Source organism: Prionailurus viverrinus, chromosome X, assembly GCF_022837055.1.
Source record: "Prionailurus viverrinus isolate Anna chromosome X, UM_Priviv_1.0, whole genome shotgun sequence".
Classification (NCBI taxonomy): Eukaryota; Metazoa; Chordata; class Mammalia; order Carnivora; family Felidae; genus Prionailurus; species Prionailurus viverrinus.
Window position 1 is genome coordinate 19,397,243 of NC_062579.1, and position 15,258 is coordinate 19,412,500.

Genomic DNA, 15,258 nt, shown 5'->3' on the forward strand with positions numbered 1-15,258 from the left:
AATTTCTACATGTTTAGATCAGAAGGTATACAAGTACAGTTGCTCTATAAAGATGAGAAGTTAAGAACTTTTAATCCAAAGAAAAATACCTCAACCTTTGTAGATGCCAGACTCTCTCTCTAAAGAGACCATGTCAAATTTCCGTATAAGTACACTTGATTTAATAGCCCAGTTAACTGAATAGGCCAAAAGAAAAAAACAAAACAAAACAAAACAAAACCAGACACATACTTCATACACTATTCAAAATGACTAAATGACCAATAATCATATATAAACATCCAATGAATGCATATTGAATTAAGAATGAAATACAATACGTCAACTATGAAAATGGTCACTAAAACCAATACTATTATCCTTAGGGAGTCCAGTTTATTGGCACATGGTTCCTTTTGGATACAACTGTAAGAGAGCACATTGATACAAATTTGCATGAGACAAATATTCAAAAATTTTAAAGTGTACAGACCCCTGGATTATTACTAATATTTTGAAGAAAATATCATGCTTGTGTACAAAGATTCATACAGAAGGAATTTCATGACTAAGGTATTTAAAATGATAAATGTTGGGAAAATATTAATAATCAAAAGGTGACTGGCAATCTAATGCAGTAATATATGACCATTAAAACTAAGATGTAGAGAATGATGCTAATGATAATGTGAAATGACTGCACTATTAAGAGGCAGGGGACAAAGAAGAAAGCTGCAGGGCAGTGAGGTCTCACGGTAAACTTACATGCCTATGTGTGTGTATGTTTATGTTTGTTTATGTGACTATGGATAAAAGAGCATACCTCCACACGTTAAGGACCTTAAATGTAATTCAGATAGTTTATTTTTTAGGTGGGGGGCGGGGGGAGATGATGCTATTTTCCATATAGATTACATGTGAAATAAACTTCTTCTTGTAAATAGATTTAAAAGGCTTTTTATAATTTCTTTTCTTTTTTATTTCAAGTTTTAATTTAAATTCTAGTTAGTCAGCATCTGTGAGGGGCACCTGATTGGGTCAGTCTCTTAAGCGTCCGACTCTTGATTTCAGCTCCAGTCCTGATCTCACAAGCTGTGAGCTTGAGCCCTGCATTGGGCTGACAGCACGGAGACTGCTTGGGATTCTCTCTCTTTCCCTCTCTCTCTCTGCACCTCCTCACTCATGCACTTACTCTCTCTCTCTCTAAAAATAAATAAAACCTTAAAAATATATATATGAAAAAGGGTGTTATCATTTCTTTAAAATTCTGTTGTTGTTGACAAACCTACACAGACATATCATAATCACCCAACGTCCTCAGTTTACTTTAGGATTCACTCCTGGTGTTATATATTCTACAGGTTTCGATAAATGTAAAATGACATGTATCCAGCATTATAATGCTTTAGAGTATTTTCACTACCTTAAAAATCAACTGCGCTCCACTTACTCATCCCTTTCCCAGCCACACTGTTAACAACTCATCTTTTTACTGTCTCCATAGTTTTGCCTTTTCCAGAATGTCATATACTTGGAATCATACAATATACAGATTGGCCTCTTTTATTTCATAAAATGCATTTAAATTTCCTCCATATATTTTCATGGCTTGCAAGCTCATTTCTTTTTAACACTGAATATAATATTTCATCATTGAATGTACCATGGTTTATTTATCCATTCACTTACTGAAGGACATCTTGGTTGCTTCCAAGTTTTGGTGATCATAAAGTAAGCTGTTATAGGGGCGCCTGGCTGGCTCAGTCGGTAGAGTATGCAACTCTTGATCTCAGGGTCGTGAGTTCGAGCCCCACGTTGGGTATAGAGATTACTTACAAAGAAAATCTTAAAAAAAAATAATTAAGCTGCTATAGACATCTGTGTGCAGGTTTTTGCATGAACAGAGTTTTCAGGTCCTTTGGGCAAATACCAAGGAAGGTGATTGCTGGATCATGTGGTAAGAGTATGTATAGTCTTTTAGGACACTAACAAACTTCTTGTTAGGATGGACTGGTGACTTCGAAGTTTCTTACATGCCAAACTAAAAACTAGCGGTCTTATCACCCTTTAATACTCATATAAGCAAAGGAGCTGATAAAGACCATACACTCCAACAGCTGTTTACTAGAATTCTGAAGAAAATGCTTCAGTTCTTATAACCTTACTTTCCTTCAATAACTTTAGGGCTATCGTCTCATTTGGATGTAATGTTTAAAATTATTTAAAAGTCAATTGCTTATTGTATTCGGAATATAGGCCCATATAATTCTTGCACATTCCTTCCAAACTCTATGTACAATTTCCTCAGGGAAGCCTGGGTTTATTTGATGCATATTCTACATGAAGGACAGAAAAAGTTTAGTCATTTCTCCTCCTCACTGTTTCCTAACAACTTAGAGGAAAATTTCAGAAGCAATAGGAAGTTGTTTATACCTTCTGCTGAATTTCCTTTGATCCTGAGCAGACACTAGGATGGGTTAAAGAGAGGTCAACATCAGTACCTGGATAATGCTGTGTGAGGATGTCCTAAGGAACAGATTTGAGTTTCTCTCCTCTTGGGAAATAGGAGAGCAATACTAAATCGATTGTAGATATTCATGTATTTAAGGTAGATATTTAAGTATCGAAAATGATGAGTCCAGCAATTACTTTTTATGAGTAAGCGTGTGTGTGTGTGTGTGTGTGTGTGTGTGTGTGTCCGTCTACAACACAAGTTTTACTTTATAGCAAATTTTGTGTTTTCCTTCTCACTGCCCACTGTAATATGTGAGCTTTTGTATGGTCTTGATTTTCACGTTGAGGTTGCAAAATCTTCCATGTAACATTTGCTATTTCACTGTGCAAGAAGCTCAAGACTGTGCATTTAATTTTGGTACATGGAAGGGAACTATTTAGTTTCAGGTTGTTGCAATTTTATACTTAACTCCAAAATGAAACAGACCAATAACTTTTATAAGAAAAAAAAAAGTATTGTTCTGAGTAAATGGATTAGATATTCTTTTGTTCACTATAATTGCAGAATATTTCTTTTAGTGTTTTGTAAATTAGATTTACTAAGAAAGTAATATAATTGGGCAAATTAGAAATAAGCCCTAACTGTAATGAGCACTGACCATTAAGAATAACAAAGCTATTAGGAATGAACCCAAAGAGGGTTCTGGGAATATAGCAGAGTAGGATGTGTGAGGAATCTGTCTCCCCATCTAGATAACAACCACAGGGCAGAATCTGTTTGATACAACTATAATCTGTTGCAGGCTTGCAACTTCCAGGGGAAGACTTGAATGATAAATTGCTAATTTCCATTTCCGCCCTTAGCTCATGAGCAGGCACCCAGCCCCAGCCCTTAGCCACGTGGCAGGCAGCTATGCACATGTTCACGGAGCAGCTTTCACATAGCTTGCAGGAGCCAGGGTGGGAAAAAAGGACCTGGTTTTTTAAATCAAAAGGCACTATCCACAGAGTAAAAATACAACCTGCAGAATGGGAGAAAATATATGCAAATCAAATATTCGATAATGGATTCATATCCAGAAAAAATAGAGAATTCTTAAAACCCAACAACAAAATCTACCAACTACCCAGTTCAAAAATGGGCAAAGGACTTGAATAGATGTTTCTCCAAAGATATATGAATGGCCAGTACACACATGAAAACATGTTCAACATCACTTATCATTAGGGAAAGGCAAATCAAAATCGCAATGAGATACGACCTCACACACATTAGAAAAACCGCTATCAAACACAAACAAAAAGAAAAAAACAAACAGAAAAGAACAGGTGATGAGAATGTGGAGAAATTAGAATCCTTGTGCACTGTTGGTGGCAATGTAAAATGGTGTGGCCACTGTGGTAAACAGTATGGCACTTCTTCAAAACATTAAAAATAGAATTAGCATACAATCTAGCAATTCCACCTCCAAATATATACCTACAAGAATTGAAGGCAGGGACTCAAAGAGTTATTTGTACACCCTTGTTCATAGTAGCATTATTCATAACAGCTAAAACCTAGAAAACCCAAATGTCCATCGACGGATGAATAGATAAACATATTATGGAGTATACATACAATGGGATATTATTTAGCCTTAAAAAGGATGAAAATTCAAAATATGTTATGACATGGATGAACCTTGAGGACATCAAACTAAGTGAAATAAGCCAGTCACAAAAGGACAAAAAAAGGTACGATTCCCCTTACAGGAGATAAAGAGTGGTCAAAATCATAAAGACAGAAAGTATAATGGTGGTTTCCAGGGGTAGTAGGGAAGGGAGCATGAGGAGTTACTCTTTCATCAGTATAGAGTTTTGGTTTTACAAGCTGAGAAGAGTTCATGGGGATGGATAGTAATGATAGTTGCACAACAACGTGGATGTATTTAATACCACTGGACTGTATACTTAAAAACTGTTACATGTATTTCACCACCATTTTTTGAAAGTGGAAAAAAAACACGAACCCAAACTTCTAACATGGCAAGGATGAGCAAGATATATCACTATGAATCAGGTGCTAACTTCCAGTGACAGAAACTAATTATGACAAGCAACTTCACAGCTAACATTTGCATAGCTCTTTGCACCAAGCACTATTCTAAGTGTTTTCTATGTGGTAATTCTTATAACAACTCTATGCAATAGGTATTGTTATTATTATACTCGGAGATAAGCAAATTGAAGGATAGAGAGGTTAAGTAACTTGTCCAAGGGCACACTGGTAGGGTACATCATCAAGTATTAAAGCAGTTTGAGTTCCAGAGATTTTTTTTTTTTAAGTAAGCTCTAGGCCCAACATGGGGCTTGAACTGACAACTCTGAGATCAATAGTCCCATGCTCTACCAACTGAGCCAGCCAGGTGCCCCCAAAGATCATATTTGAAGACAATACTGGTTGCTGTATCGAATCCCATTTATTCAGATAATGACTCGTAAGACCTAATGCTTATGTACTGGCATTTTCGCCAACAAAAAGTTCTAGCAGAGACTTGAAGAAAACAGAAGTTGAAAGGAGTCTACCCTGGAAGAGGACATCTAAGCTGTGAGAGTAACCTGCTCTGAGGCTAAGAATACTAAAAAGGCAATAGAGTCAGGTTCTGCTTCCTATTTTGACTACTAAATATGTCCAAAACTACCCTCAGCTCTTATTAGAACCTGGGTATAGAAGGCATTGCTTGGTTAGTCCATAATGATAGTGCGGACTATCACATGCAATTTTTCTCTCTGTATCAAGTATTTGTATTTTTATCTTTTTCACAAACGCTAATCACACAACACAGAGATACAGTCTCCCTGTAAAATAGTTTTTAAATTGCACATAAAAATAAGCTGCCTTTGCAAGAATAAGCCTGTGTGAATTATTTTCTCACTATTCTGTGGGTCGGTAATTTCAGCTGGACTCAATTGTTCAGTGTGGTTTCTGCACTACTTGGTATCAGTTGGGTGCGCTCACATGCATGTACCTCAGGTGGGGATGGCGGGGATGGAGGGGAAGGAAAAGAGGGCTGGGCCCCTCTCTGCAGATGACCTTTCAGTTGTCAGGTAGATAGTCTCAGGGTTCCAAGAGAGCGAGAACAGAAGGGCAAGGCCTTTTGAAACCTAGCCTTAGAATTTGAATGATTTGAGAACACAGGTGCCAAGGCCAATCCAGATTCCAAGAGTAAAGAAATATATGCTACTTCTTAATCAGAGAAGTTGCAAAGAATTTGTGGCCATTTGCAATCTATCGCATTCCTGAATCCACTGATGTTCCCTTCCTGGACGTTATGCTCACAGAAACTGTCTATACATTGATGCGCATCCAAATAGAAAAGCATAGTGATATTTCGCAATTTATTTGCATAAACTGTAGCATAATATATGTGCCATTTTGCGGCTTGCTTTTTTTCCTTAACTGCCTATTGAACTGCACACTGGAGATTTTTTTCCAAATCAGCATGTATGCATCTTTATCATCAACTTTAATTGATGCATAGCATTCAAAATGAGGATACATTATGAGTTTGTATCTTGTTTAATTTTCTTAGTGGTGAACATTAGATCATAACCATTTTCTTTTTCACTGCTACAGATTTTACTGCAACGAAAAGACTTAGCCCTGCTATCATACGCACATATTTAAGTTTCTCTAATGTTGATATAAAGAAGGACCAATATAACAAGTGAGTAAACTTGATTTAATATGCCTTCTACTTTGTGTTTTATCTCTTGATTGGTGGAGATCTTAGAAAAGAGCAGTGTGAATTACTGGGTGACTCTTCCAGCTCCAGGAGGGGATAAGTTACAAAGACTGTTTTCAGGATGGGAGTTACTAGGTTATCATTGAATGCATATGGAAATGATGTAGTTTTTTACCACAAGGTGTTTTCTAGAAGCATGCTGAAGATACAGGACAGAGAAGAGGTCATTGTAAGACCAGAGTTCCGGCAAGGCAAAGGTCACAGGGGACAAATGGAGGGCTTTACCTTTCTCCTATATAGATACCTATTTTCCATTATAAAATGAAAGAAAATGAGTCCCATGGATAAGGATGCAAGTAGGTTTGTAGATTTTGTGATGGAAAGAGGATGTTATTTGGACTTCATATAAAGTGAATTTTCAGAATTACCTCATATATTAGACCATTAAAGTTTATAATAAGCTATCAAAATGGAACTGCTGGTTGAGGTATATTACAGAAAGAAATGCGAGGTCACTGACACTGAAGGTACAAAATTGTTGGGAGTAGGTGATTAGGAAAGACTTCTGTGAACAGGACCAAGTGTGTGCTGTAACAGAATATTGTGTTGTCAAAAGAAGGTGTTTGCTCCTTAGTCTCAATTCAAGAGAGAGGAGCTTTTAAAGAGTCCACTTAGAGGACTGAGTATGTGTCTTTCTTTTTGTTTTAGGATGGAAAAGGGAGCAATATCTGGGGTCTGGCCCATTGCATAGAAACATAAAAGACAAGAGGCAGGCTGAAGTGGTCTTCCATAACAGAACTGAGGATTGTGTTTTAGTACATAATTGCACTTCTCAAAGTGCTTCTGAGAGATTTGAACATGTGAACGTTCCCCTTGGGGCTATGTGTAAAAGAACACTTGTGGACTTAGATACATCCCATCTAAAGGTTCTCTTAGAGAAGCAAGTAAGACTCCATGAATAATAAGCTAGAAAGTGCCAGATGCCTAGGTTATAAGGAAGTGATAGTAATTAGCTGGACTAGAAAAGAATTTTTCTTTGTCAAGGAAAAGATGGGCGAGGAAACCCTGGGGCTATTCCCAGGTTGGGAATGAAGGAAAGAATCTGAAGAACCTCTGGAAGCACTCCCTGAAACAAATGGCCAACTCTAAACACTTTTCACCTGCACCGAAGCACCCCCAGAAGCACTAATGAAATAAGAACATCCCTGCGCTCTCTCTTTAAGTCATCTCACTTTCTCTAATACTTACCACTTCATCTGCTCCACCTGGAAAAGGACATAAAACATAGTAAGAAAGATGTAGAAGGACGGGTTGAAGTGAAAGTCCGGGAAAAAAATAAATAAATAAAGACCTTACAGTGTCCTTTTAAGACTGAGTTAAAAAAAAAACTTTTTTGATCTTTACATTGGAATAAATATCTTACCGACTAGCTAGATAAAACCAACATTATGATACTTCCCATAAATTTCATCCAGAGGCATGGGAAATGTAATCCTAGCAAGGAGTATTTAGGAGCATTAGGAGACAAAAATAAATTTTTCTGATTAAATCAATTAAGATCTGTATGTTCAGTGTAATATTGATTATTTACATGAAGCATGCCATAAAAAAACTGGCCATTTACTTTTTAACCTACCGTTGAACAGCTATTGAAGATATCATGTAATTGCAGTAAAACCTTGGCTTGCGAGCATAATTTGTTCTGGAAACACGCCTGCCATCGAAAGCACTTGTATATCAAAGCGGATTTCAAGAACCATTGTCTCAGTTGTGATCATGAGACATTCGATGTCACATACTACTCGTGCTGCAAGACATGGCTCATTCATCAAGTTAAAATTTATTAGCAATGTTTGCTTGTCTTACAGAACACAGAACAAGTTACTCACAATCCAAGGCTTTACTGTATTGTACAAACCTGACTCTATGTGTACCTATGATAATGCATTTGCTATAAACTTCTCTTTATAAAGAAAGATTTATGCATTTACTAAAATAGATTTTTAAATTGTTATTGTTTTGAATCTGATAAACATTGCATACCTTGATTTTTCTCTAGATTATTCCTTCCTTTTGGAAGCCGAGGTCGTATCAACTGACGTCTCAAAGGAAAATAAATGTGATGCTCAGTATAGAAAATGTTAAAGTCTAATGAAGAGACTATTTGCAAACGGATAACCAGTCTGTAGTGATGCCATTAGGAATTGTACAGGGATCCTGTGATTGTAACAGCAAAGATTTTACCAGTTGTAGGCATGGAGTTATGAGGAACAAAATGGTGATCAGAACTCAAAATCTATTGTACATAGAGAGGAGGGCTTCCTTCAAAGAAACGGTAACTTACATGTGAGGAACACAGCCAGGCTGAGGTGATCCCACAGGTAAGAGCAAAAGAAATGAATACCCTGACCTCATTCCCTTGCTTCTCTACAACCTCCTACTGGGTACACCCATTGTGGAACTCAAGGAAACTGGAGGGCTAAGAAGCTTGTGGAAGTAGTCCATGGAAGAGGTAGATTCCAGAGTATAAAAGGATACAGAATTGCACTGCATGACTGAATAGAAGTTATTCAGCAAAGGGTTCTTAGCAACACATCTGGAATCTTCCATAAAATCTATGGTTATCTGCATTTATATATTTCCTAGTATCCTAATTTTACTTTTGACTCTATTCTTTCTCTGTAGTTCTTTTTCCTTTAACCTAATATCTGAAATATACATTTTTAAAACTTTTCTCAACATAGGTATTTTTATCAAGCATCATTCTTGGAACAAAGCAAAATATAAACAAATATTTGAAAACATAAAGATATTATCAATTATTAATTACTTGATGCATTTATTGTATATTTTGTGCTTCCTATGAACTAAAAGCACTCAAGTACCCCAATACAGTCCTAATACATTTATTTATCCAAACATTTTACAAAAAGCATAATTACATAGACACTGAAAAAAATATTTTAAGAGAAGGAATATAAAAACCTATCTTCCATACTCAACAATAAAATATCAGTTTTCAGTTATACTTCAAGTGGTTTAAGTTATAGTTACCTGCAATTTCTATAAATGAACGAAGACTCATTTTTATACCACAAGGATACATTAAAAAACTGCATTTTCTGTCCCTGAAGAAAATGTCTCAAATCTGCCTTACCACTAACCCCCCAAAATGGCAGTATTTGCTCCAATAAGTTCTCTTCTTTTACTCTAATCATTTCTATATAGTTTGATATGTCAAGTATTGATAAAAGAAAGTTATGTGCTTGTGATTGTCATTAGTTCTTTTTTTTTTAATTTTTTAAAAGTTTATTTATTTATTTTGAGAGAGAGAGCGAGAGAGCACGTGCGCACACAAGCACGGGAGGGGCAGAGAGGAGAGACAGAATCCCAAGCAGGCTCTGTGCCCTCAGCGCAGAGTCCTATGTGGGGCTCAAACTCTCAAACCGTGAGATCACGATCTGTGCCGAGATCAAGAATTGGACGTTTAACCAACTGTACCACCCGGTCACCCCTCATTAGTTCTATTCTAAATAATAATCTAGTAATGTACATGCTTATCATTCCATTACGTATGCTTTTGATTGTAAGAATTAGGTCTTGAAATTTGATATCTTTAATTTTCACTTTCCATGGAAAGTTCTACATAAGGATTCAAACATCAAGTTACTTATATGGCTGAATAAATGTGGCTTGCCCAGGAATAATGGCAAGATTCTTGCCTTTCAGCACTTAAATTAATATTTCAATTTCAATTATGTAGCTGAGAAATTATTTTTCAGATAATTAGAAATGCTTTCATACGACGTGGTATTTGCTCCCATGAGATCAACTGGCTGACTGGGAAGAGGCTTTCACGATTTTATAGAAGTATCAGTGGTCTTAGATTCCGAAAAACTGTATTTTAATTACAGTTTTGGTAGTGAAATTTAATGGCCTTCATTTCTTTCATCTTAGGGGGTTAAGTAAGAGATATCATACAGATTGACTAGCACTCAAGAGTCAAGAATTTTTCAGGAAACCTCTGTAGGTTTTGGAGTATGGATATAATAGGTTGGGTACCTCCTAGAGCAAACCCTGACACAAGGATTCAAATGCAAGCAGTTTATTTGGAAAGTGACCCTGGAAACACCTGTTCGGGAGGGGAAATGAGGCATAGGTAGGGAAAAGAAGCCAACAAAGGGTGTGTTATTGATCAGGTTACTCTTGTGGGCACCGAAGGCATAATCCCACTGAGGAACTCTGGGATACCGTGCAAAATGTATGTCAGGGATCTCCTACCTGAGGGCCGAGGAAGCTTAGATATTTATTTTCAAATCCCATCTGTTATTGGTTGAGGGCTGCTCTTAGCAGAATCATTTCACATGGAATTCTGGCCTGTCTCACACACCAAGGGAGTTGCAGGCACTTTTGGTTGCATGCCGTAGATTTTTACCAGAATTGTGAGTAACGAGGGAATATAGGTCGAGCATCAACACATGTGCTAGAGGAGAAAGAAAAAAAAAAGCCAATGAATGTGACCTAAGTATTCAGTGTTTGCCCAAGCTGCCTGTGCTCTGGTAATGGACTGCCTTATCACTTAATGTTTCCCTTATCACAGGACATCTTACACTTTATTTTTTGCCTGTTTAATTTTATATCTACTCCTCTAGACATAAGAAAGTATACATCATGTCAATCATGTACTCCATCGATGACTAGCAACATACCTTAGGATAGTGAGTTCTTTATACATATTGGAGGAATGAGTTAAGGCACGAATGAATGAAGCCTTAATGATGCGGGAATGGACTACACATTAGACAGTAGAGCCTCATATTAACTCATATTCCATTAGAAACAAATGAAAGGACCAAGACTGCATTTACTTACATGTGTGTTGTTGTTGTTGTTGTTGTTGTTGTTGTTGTTTTAGAGTTTCTAGAGAATTATAGTTACTCACTAAGTGCTTCTTCAGTTGAATTGGGAAAAGATTGTTTAGATCCCATTATGGCATTACCTAGGAATGTTAACTAGCAAACAAATGAAATGCTGAGCTTCTTTTGTTTTATATCTATAGGTACGGATGTTTGATATGTAGAAAAAAATGTAAAGTAGGGTAATATTTGGTGGCATTTTTGTTAATCGTGAATGGAAAAATCTGACATTTTGTTTAGAAATGTCAATTTCTAATTATGCAAAAATCTCATAATTTTACAAATAATCAGTGTATGTGTCCTTATCACTACACAAACGGGCATGACTTTAATGGTGATGAAACTTAATCTCATTGAAAGTGGTATAAATATTGGAGCCTTCTCCGAATTAAAATCAAATTTTAGGAGGCTTCCTGTAATCCATGATTTTTCTTCCTTTATTTTGGACAGCATCATTACACGGCACTGCAATCTTTAGGAACTTTCATTAACTGAGCCAAATTATGCCATTTCAATATTGATCTATTGAAAAAGATCCATTTTTTCTACATGACAATGACAGAAATGAGCCTTTTATTTGATAACTCAGGGGGCCCAAGTAAGAATTAATATCCCTTGTCTATTTAAAAACAAAATTAAAAAAAAATACCTAATGAGGTCACAATATGACTAAAACTCTAAACAAATGATCTCATCTGCAAAGTGGAGACAGAGATAACATGCCATATAGTACCATTATAAGAGCTGAATAACTATCAAAAACAAACCCTTTCACATAGGGCTGAGCATGTGTAGTGAAGAATTAATATTAAAAGGAAATTTTCCTTTAGTAGCTTCATAATCATTAAATAAATATATGATTAGGACGTAGAAGTAGTTACCATTCTTAACCATAATTCTGGAGATGTAAGAAAGAAAATAAGTCAACAGCAAGGACAAACAAAAGGGAAATGTGCTAAATTAGCTAATTCCAGAAATACATATGGAACTGAATGGCAGTGAGAAATTACTACAGATTTCTTACAAAAAAATTGGCATTAGGAAACAGCATGCATGCCTGTGCTGAGGGATGATTCTGAATGCCATGACTGTATTAGTAATGCAGAGGGAACAGCGGTACCCCTGTTTCACACCAAACTCTCAATTTGCATTGGTTGACTAGTACCCCAAGTGGAGGAAACCAGAACACTGGAATTCACCGGCTGGGATTCAGTTATTTTTCAGACAGTTAAAGAAGTATCCAGGCAACTATGTCTGGGAAAATCATGGCAAGTGGAAAAAATAACGGCAAAGAAGTATGAATATTTATCTAAGGTTCAGCCATATTTTTAAATTGAAGAGGACAAGGATATTATATTTAACTTCTTTGTTGGCTCCCGGCCCCCTACCCTGAGGGTTTTATCCTACCTTCCCTGTCGGACACTCAGAATGAACAGGCTCTAACCCCGTGTTCCTCCAGGCTCTGGGTTTTCCACTGCTAGACTGGAAGGGAGTTCAAGATCTAAGAAGCTACTCTTTTACCTGTTTTTTAAACACAGTTTTGTAGAAGATCTCATCTGAAAAAAATGCATTCCTTTCAAGTTTGAAAAACATGATTCTAGCTCTCTTGAAATCCATCCTAAAGAAAGATTATTTGTTACAGATTTACCAGTGTGATTTCTAGATCACATTAGTACTCTCTCATTTGCTATATAAAAGGAGGGGGAATTTCAAAGTATTTTTGGTTTTTAAAGTGTTTCAACCCTAGAAAAGAAAAATATGAGGAATGTTTTATAAAGAAAGGAGGATCTTAGTTTTAAGGTTAATATAGAAACACCATGAAATTTGCTCTAGACATGCTTAAAACTATTTCCATAGAACTCAAAGACTTTATGAGCCTTGGTTTCCTCATCTGCAAAATAGGAAGAGTGCCTATTTTGAGGTGTTTTGGAGAAGGTTAAATTATATTAAAAAGCCCTAATGCAAAAGGCCTAGTCCACAACTTCAACACTGTTATTTACCACCAGGAAATCAAACTACACTGAAGGCTCCCAACTTTATCAATATTTTATGAATTTACCTACATTTCTTTGAATATCTTCTTATACTCTTGATTTCTTAAAAGAACATATCAGATAGTAAACTGTAAAATGGTACAAAATATGAAAAAGCATGGAAGAACAAATAGGAAAACATACAGTTATTTAAAAATGTAGTCTATTGGGGGCTCCTGGGTGGCTCAGTCAGTTTAGTGTCTGACACCAGCTCAGGTCAGGGTCTCATGGCTTGTGAGTTCAAGCCCCGCATTGGGCTCTGTGCTGACAGCTCAGAGCCTGGAGCCTGCTTCAGATTCTCTGTCTCCCTCTCTCTCTGCCGCTCTCTTGCTCATGCTCTCTCTCTCAAAATAAACAAACATTAAAAGAGTTCTTTTAAATGTAGTATGCTGAAATTAGAGATTCCTGCTCTCATGCAGCCAACCACAATGACAATATCAGAGATGATAAAGCAGAACCACGAGCCATTATCTGGAAGTATTATAACAACCCTGATCATTGATGGATTCTAAGAGTTCTCGCTCTTAGAATTTACTTTGACGTTTGCACTCAGTTTCTCTAGCTCTGACCTTTTTTTGGCCACTGGCCTTATTCAATCTTCCTGCCTGGGTCCCATATTTCCTACAACAATACTTCCATACTTCCACTTCCGCAGTCTTCCAGGGCTGGCGGTACAGTGAGTTCATGGTTTATTCCTCTTGAGGCTTTGGATATGTATCCAGGTACCTTCCTTGAAAGATTAATGTCTATCTCAGTTTCGTGTTCCTGATAATTGCAGGAGTGTCCACAAAAAGTAGAACTTATTGGGAGGAGCCAAGATGGCAGAACAGCATGGAAGCTTTTTGTGTGTCTCACGTCCATGAAATACAGCCAGACCAACACTAAACCATCCTACACACCTAGAAAACCGACTGGAAGATTAACACAACAATCGTTACAACCTGAACCACAGAATTCAGCAGGTACGTGACATGAAGAGCTGAACTTGGGGAGCAAGAAGCCCCAAAAGGCAGGGAACCATTTTTGCAGGTGGAGAGGACGGAGACTGGGGAGAGGGGGAGCATAGGGGAAAAGCACCCCTCCCCAAAAGCAGCTGGAGAGAAAGTGGAAAATTGGAAACCATTTCCTGCAGGGACTAAACTAAAAAGGGAGAAAGGAGAGGGTTTAAATTCCATTAAGACTGGAAACAAGGGAAGGTGCAAAAGCTGCAACTCTGCAGCTCCATACCTGACAGTGCTCTGGTGAGAAAGATGAATCCCCAGGAACAGAGTGGGGTCCGGGAGGTTCTCGGGCCACACGGGGAAAAGCGGTTCCACTGATGGAAGGACATTTGGTAGAGACTGTTGAAGCCACCTGGTCCCAGCAGACCCCGGAAGGCAGCCACATTCGCTGGTGCTGGGGCAAGGTTGCTGAGGGTGAAGCCTGGTGTCAGATGTGTGTTGCGATTTTCCATGGTCCCTGAAATGCTGAGGCTACACTGTCTCGCGATTCTTTGGGTGGGCAGGCTGGCACCTGGCTGCAGTCTCGGGGCACCAGCAACAGCAGGATCCAGCAGGCATTCCTGGGTGCAGCCGACATTCGGCCATTGGTCGGTGAGACCCTCCCGCAGAGGGGCAGAGTGGGTCAAAGCTGCAGTCCTTCAGAAGTAAGGGGCCAGGGAAAACAGCCGCATCTGAGACAAAACCCGGGAGAGAGGTACTGCCTGGGGCCTGGTCACAGAGAGTGGAAAAGCAGGGAGTGGACGAGAGCTGAAGATGGAGGACCAGTTCACGACTGCTGATCCGGGAGAACACACCGGGTGGCTGAGTGGTGCCATTTTCCACCACTCCTGCGCATGCGCACCCAACGAGCACCGCAACAATCCACCCCAGTAGGCTAGCAGCGCCATCTAGGGGAGAGCGGAGCCATTACACTGAGCCCTGCCCAACTGGGCCAACTTCACTCTTCAAGAACACAAACATCACCGCTGGCATAATTTATGGACTATAAAGATCTACATGGACTGACCTCTAGGGGAAAATGAAGCAATTTCGGTCCCACTTCAGTCTGTTAGCAGGTTCATCTATTCAGTTTTTTTTTCTCTTTTTCTCCTTTTTCTCTTTTACAATTCTTTTTCTTGAATACAGAAAGAGAAAAAACTCATTTTTA